Source organism: Lichenostomus cassidix, unplaced genomic scaffold (assembly GCF_008360975.1).
Source record: "Lichenostomus cassidix isolate B80296 unplaced genomic scaffold, HeHo_3.0 HiC_scaffold_34, whole genome shotgun sequence".
Classification (NCBI taxonomy): Eukaryota; Metazoa; Chordata; class Aves; order Passeriformes; family Meliphagidae; genus Lichenostomus; species Lichenostomus cassidix.
This window is the reverse complement of record NW_028147431.1, coordinates 2,553,865-2,559,864: the sequence shown is the minus strand read 5'-3', so window position 1 is coordinate 2,559,864 and position 6,000 is coordinate 2,553,865. Positions and strand designations below refer to the sequence as shown.

Below are 6,000 nucleotides of genomic sequence, written 5' to 3'. Positions count from 1 at the left end.
GCCCGCCCCCGCGGCCGCAGTGCCTCCCCCGGCGCCTCCCCCGGCGCCTCCCCCGGCGCCTCCCCCGGCGCCTCCCCCGGCGCCTCCCCCGGCGCCTCCCCCGGCGCCTCCCCCCGCGCCTCCCCCGGCGCCTCCCCCGGCGCCTCCCCCGGCGCCTCCCCCGGCGCCTCCCCCGGCGCCTCCCCCGGCGCCTCCCCCGGCGCCTCCCCCGGCGCCTCCCCCGGCGCCTCCCCCGGCGCCTCCCCCGGCGCCTCCCCCGGCGCCTCCCCCGGCGCCTCCCCCGGCGCCGCCCCCGGCGCCTCCCCCGGCGCCTCCCCCGGCGCCTCCCCCGGCGCCTCCCCCGGCGCCTCCCCCGGCGCCTCCCCCGGCGCCTCCCCCGGCGCCTCCCCCGGCGCCTCCCCCGGCGCCTCCCCCGGCGCCTCCCCCGGCGCCTCCCCCGGCGCCTCCCCCGGCGCCCCCTCTTTGCCGGGGCGGAACCCGAATGCGGACGGGAGGGAGAGCCAGGGGCGGGGCTGTGCGGATTCAACAGTCACAGCACAAAGGGGCTGCTCGGAAGGGTGGCTGTGAGATTTGCGGGGTTCCAGGGCTCTGTGCTTGTGAGGCGCAGGCAGGGGAGCGCGGAATGCAGCGTGGGAGGAGCTCGGGAACAACGCGAGGGCGGTGGGCGAGTCAGGGGCGAGAGCGGCTGGGGACCGCCTTTGGAATTCCCTGTGTATCGTTCCTCGCCTTTTTGGCTAAGATCAAGTGTAGTATCTATTCTTATCAGTTCAATATCTGATACGGCCTCGATGGGAGGACTTTATATTACAGGATTTTTGGGCTCGGGACTTGGATCCGGAGCTTGCTCCCTCCGCTCCGCGCGTGGTTCGGGTATTGCGGTGCCTCCGGGAACGGTGCACCCCGCCGGGGACCTCTGGTCGTTAAAAACACATTTAAATCCAAGTGAACGTGATTATCCATACTTAAAGGTAAACAGCAGCACTCCCGACCCCTGTGAAGCTACAAAGCTCGAGCGGCTGTGATTCTCTCCTCCCTGCCCCTCGCAGGGTGCCGTGCTTTTGCGTGCTATTTGGGTTAAACTCGGGGATCTCGCCGCTTTCTGAGGGGGTTTCCGATTTATATCAGGGTAATAGAGGATATTAATGTTGTTTAAATGAATCTCGGAGGGGATTTGGGGCAGTTTTATGAAATAAACACGTGAAGGAGGCGAGGAGCGGGGCGGGGAGCCGCACGGCTTTTTTTTTGCAGCTCTTCGATCGCCGATGTTTCTACGATGCAAATAAAGATCTCGATTCTTTTTAAAAACACGGATTTTGTTTATTTGTGAGGTAAAATAGGTGCAAAACCTCATCGGAGCCGCTTCGGCAGCGGCCGGGAGGTCCTGGGGGTGACCTAGGAGATCCCGGGAGTCCCCAAAGCCGGAAAATTCCCTGAAGCCCCCCCGGAACCTCCCCGGTTTCCTCAGCAATTTTGGGGGCGATGCGACAATTTTGGGGGATTTTCGGGCGTTCCCCGTGTCCTCCCCGGGATTTCCCCTCTCCCCTGCTCTTACCGCAGCCCCGAGGGTCCCTCTGCCGCCCCCGAAAAGCCCCAGAAAGGGGCGAGGGATCCCCCGACCCCCGCTGTCCCGAACCCGCCCGGCAGAGCGGGCCGGGCCCGAGCCGCGCCTCGTGAGGGAAATGCAAATGAGGAGGCTATGGGCGGGGTTTGCGGCGGCTGGGGGAGGAGGGCGTGGTTATGCAAATCGGCATGACCTCATGCCCGAGGTGCATCCTGGGAGAAATGGGCGGGGTTATGCAAATCAACATGACCTCATGCCCGAAGGGCATCCTGGGAGAAATGGGCGGGGTTATGCAAATCGGCATGACCTCATGCCCGAGGTGCATCCTGGGAGAAATGGGCGGGGCTATGCAAATTTAAGAACGCGCTCAGCAAACGGCACCACGGGAAATTGAGGCGCGGTCACGAATTTTTGGGGATTTGAGGCTCAGCGCCGCAGCAGCGCGGCGGAAAGGGGGGCAGGCGAGCGGGAATTGGCGCGGGAAGAGCTGGGAAAGAGCTGGAGGGCGGAGAAATGGTCGCCGTGAGTTGTGCATGAGGCGAGCGGGGTGCGGCCGGGAGCGCGGGAGCAGACTGGCATCGCTTCTCGGCCTTTTGGTTAAGATGGAGTGGAATATTTGTTCTTATCAGTTTAATAGCTGATATGGTCTCCATGTGAGGACTTTGTATTAAGCGGGATTATGGGCTCGGGAGTTAGATGTGGAGCTTGTGTTTTCCGCTCCGCGCATCGTCCCGGTATTGCATTGGCTTTGGGACCGATGCACCTCCGCCAGGGACCTTGGCTTGGTTAAAAACAGATTAAAATCAGAAATAGTGGGAATTGCCGAAGCTGTCCCGCACTATCGCCCACCCTTTTCTGCTGTAATAGCGCTTCTCCGCCTCCCGAGCGGCTGCCAGGCTCGGGCGGCGCTGATTCTCTCCCGTCTCCCCTCGCAGGTGCCGCGAGACGGCGGCACCTCCCGCGCGCACTCTTTTGGGTTAAACTCCGTGATTTCGCCGCTTTCCGGGTCAGTTTAAACTTTTTCTCAGGGAAATAAAGGATAATACTGTTGTTTAAATGAATCGGGGAGGGGATTTGGGCAGTTTTACCAAATAAATCCGTGAGGGAGGTGAGGAGCGGGGCGGGGAGCCGCGCGGGTCTCTTTTTTGCAGCTCTTCGATCGCGGATGTTGCTACGATGCAAATAAAGATCTCGATTCTTTTTGAAAACACGGATTTTGTTTATTTGTGAGGTAAAATAGGTGCAAAACCTCATCGGAGCCGCTTCGGCAGCGGCCGGGAGGTCCTGGGGGTGACCTAGGAGATCCCGGGAGTCCCCAAAGCCGGAAAATTCCCTGAAGCCCCCCCCCCCCGACCCTCCCCGGTTTCCTCAGCAATTTTGGGGGCGATGTGACAATTTTGAGGGATTTTCGGGGGTTCCCCGTGTCCTCCCCGGGATTTCCCCCCTCCCCTGCTCTTACCGCAGCCCCGAGGGTCCCTCTGCCGCCCCCGAAAAGCCCCAGAAAGGGGCGAGGAATCCCCCGACCCCCGCTGTCCCGAACCCGCCCGGCAGAGCGGGCCGGGCCCGAGCCGCGCCTCGTAAGGGAAATGCAAATGAGGAGGCTATGGGCGGGGTTTGCGGCGGCTGGGGGAGGAGGGCGTGGTTATGCAAATTAGCATTACCTCATGCCCGAAGTGCCTCCTGGGAGAAATGGGCGGGGTTATGCAAATCGGCATGACCTCATGCCCGAGGTGCATCCTGGGAGAAATGGGCGGGGTTATGCAAATCGGCATGACCTCATGCCCGAGGTGCATCCTGGGAGAAATGGGCGGGGATATGCAAATCGGTATGACCTCATGCCCGAGGTGCATCCTGGGAGAAATGGGCGGGGTTATGCAAATCGGCATGACCTCATGCCCGAGGTGCATCCTGGGAGAAATAGGCGGGGCCATGCAAATCAGCATGACCTCATGCCCGAGGTGCATCCTGGGAGAAATGGGCGGGGCTATGCAAATCGTCATTACCTCATGCCCGAGGTGCATCCTGGGAGAAATGGGCGGGGCTATGCAAATCGGCATGACCTCATGCCCGAGGTGCATCCTGGGAGAAATGGGCGGGGTTATGCAAATCGGCATGACCTCATGCCCGAAGTGCATCCTGGGAGAAATGGGCGGGGTTATGCAAATCGGCATGACCTCATGCCCGAAGTGCATCCTGGGAGAAATAGGCGGGGCTATGCAAATCTAAGAACTCGCCGGCGAACGGCACCACGGGAAATTGAGTCGCGGTCACGAATTTTTGGGGGATTTAAGGTTTAGCGCCCCAGCAGCGCGGGCGGAAAGGGGGGCAGGCGAGCGGGACAGGGCCCGGGAAGAGCTGCGAAAGAGCTGGAGCGCGAAGAAATGGTCGCCGTGAGTTGTGTGTGCGGCGAGCGGGGTCCGGCCGGGAGCGCGGGAGGTGACCGGCGTCGGTTCTCGGCCTTTTAGCTGAAGTCAAGTGCGGTGTGTGGTGTTATCGGCTTAGTGCCTAATCCTTCCGCGATGAAAGCATCTGTCGTTAATGTGATCTCACTATTTGAGAGTCGGACGGGGAGCTGGCTTCCTCCACTCCGCGCATTGTCCCGGCATTGTGGTGCCTCCGCGCACGGTGCACCCCCGCCAGGGACCTTGGCTTGGTTAAAAACAGATTAAAATCAGAAATAGTGGGAATTGCCGAAGCTGTCCCGCACTGTCGCCCACCCTTTTCTGTTGAAATAACGCTTCTCCGCCTCCCGAGCGGCTGCCAGGCTCGGGCGGCGCTGATTCTCTCCCTTCTCCCCTCGCAGGTGCCGCGAGACGGCGGCGCCTCCCGCGCGCACTGTTTTGGGTTAAACTCCGTGATTTCGCCGCTTTCCGGGTCAGTTTAAACCTTTTCTCAGGGAAATAAAGGATAATAATGCTGTTTAAATGAATCGGGGAGGGGATTTGGGCAGTTTTACCAAATAAATCCGTGAGGAAGGTGTGGAGCGGGGCGGGGAGCCGAGCGGGTCTCTTTTTTGCAGCTCTTCGATCGCGGGTGTTGCTACGATGCAAATAAAGATCTCGATTCTTTTTAAAAACACGGATTTTGTTTATTTGTGAGGTAAAGAAAGGTGCAAAACCTCAGCGGAGCCGCTTCGGCAGCGGCCGGGAGGTCCTGGGGGTGACCTAGGAGATCCCGGGAGTCCCCAAAGCCGGAAAATTCCCTGAAGCCCCCCCGAACCTCCCCGGTTTCCTCAGCAATTTTGGGGGCGATGCGACAATTTTGGGGGATTTTCGGGCGTTCCCCGTGTCCTCCCCGGGATTTCCCCCCTCCCCTGCTCTTACCGCAGCCCCGAGGGTCCCTCTGCCGCCCGCGAAAAGCCCCAGAAAGGGGCGAGGGATCCCCCGACCCCCGCTGTCCCGAGCCCGCCCGGCAGAGCGGGCGGGCCGGGCCCGAGCCGCGCCTCGTGAGGGAAATGCAAATGAGGAGGCTGTCGGCGGGGTTTGCGGCGGCGGCGGCTGGGGGGGGGGGGGGAGCGGGCGGGGGCGGGGTTATGCAAATCGGCATGACCTCATGCCCGAAGGGCATCCTGGGAGAAATGGGCGAGGTTATGCAAATCGGCATGACCTCATGCCCGAGGTGCATCCTGGGAGAAATGGGCGGGGTTATGCAAATCGGCATGACCTCATGCCCGAGGTGCATCCTGGGAGAAATGGGCGGGGTTATGCAAATCGGCATGACCTCATGCACGAGGTGCATCCTGGGAGAAATGGGCGGGGTTATGCAAATCGGCATTACCTCATCCCCGAACGGCATCCTGGGAGAAATGGGCGGGGCTATGCAAATTTAAGAACTCGCTCAGCAAACGGAACCACGGGAAATTGAGGCGCGGTCACGAATTTTTGGGGATTTGAGGCTCAGCGCCGTAGCAGCGCGGCGGAAAGGGGGGCAGGCGAGCGGGAATTGGCGCGGGAAGAGCTGGGAAAGAGCTGGAGGGCGGAGAAATGGTCGCCGTGAGTTGTGCATGAGGCGAGCGGGGTGCGGCCGGGAGCGCGGGAGCAGACTGGCATCGCTTCTCGGCCTTTTGGTTAAGATGGAGTGGAATATTTGTTCTTATCAGTTTAATAGCTGATATGGTCTCCATGTGAGGACTTTGTATTAAGCGGGATTATGGGCTCGGGAGTTAGATGTGGAGCTTGTGTTTTCCGCTCCGCGCATCGTCCCGGTATTGCATTGCCTTTGGGACCGATGCACCTCCGCCAGGGACCTTGACTCGGTTAAAAACAGATTAAAATCAGAAATAGTGGGAATTGCCGAAGCTGTCCCGCACTATCGCCCACCCTTTTCTGCTGTAATAGCGCTTCTCCGCCTCCCGAGCGGCTGCCAGGCTCGGGCGGCGCTGATTCTCTCCCCTCTCCCCTCTCCCCTCGCAGGTGCCGCGAGACGGCGGCGCCTCCCGC

General features: G+C 61.1%; 3 non-coding genes across 3 annotated transcripts; all 3 read left to right on the top strand.

Annotated features, from left to right (window-relative positions):
• Positions 1–714: 714 nt before the first annotated feature.
• Positions 715–904, top strand: LOC146423199 (U2 spliceosomal RNA). The gene has a single exon (XR_014847744.1). It is a non-coding gene; the product is annotated as a U2 spliceosomal RNA (small nuclear RNA).
• Positions 905–2,138: 1,234 nt separating this feature from the next.
• LOC146423198 (U2 spliceosomal RNA) lies at positions 2,139–2,329 on the top strand. The gene has a single exon (XR_014847746.1). It is a non-coding gene; the product is annotated as a U2 spliceosomal RNA (small nuclear RNA).
• Positions 2,330–5,608: 3,279 nt separating this feature from the next.
• LOC146423197 (U2 spliceosomal RNA) lies at positions 5,609–5,799 on the top strand. The gene has a single exon (XR_014847745.1). It is a non-coding gene; the product is annotated as a U2 spliceosomal RNA (small nuclear RNA).
• Positions 5,800–6,000: the final 201 nt, after the last annotated feature.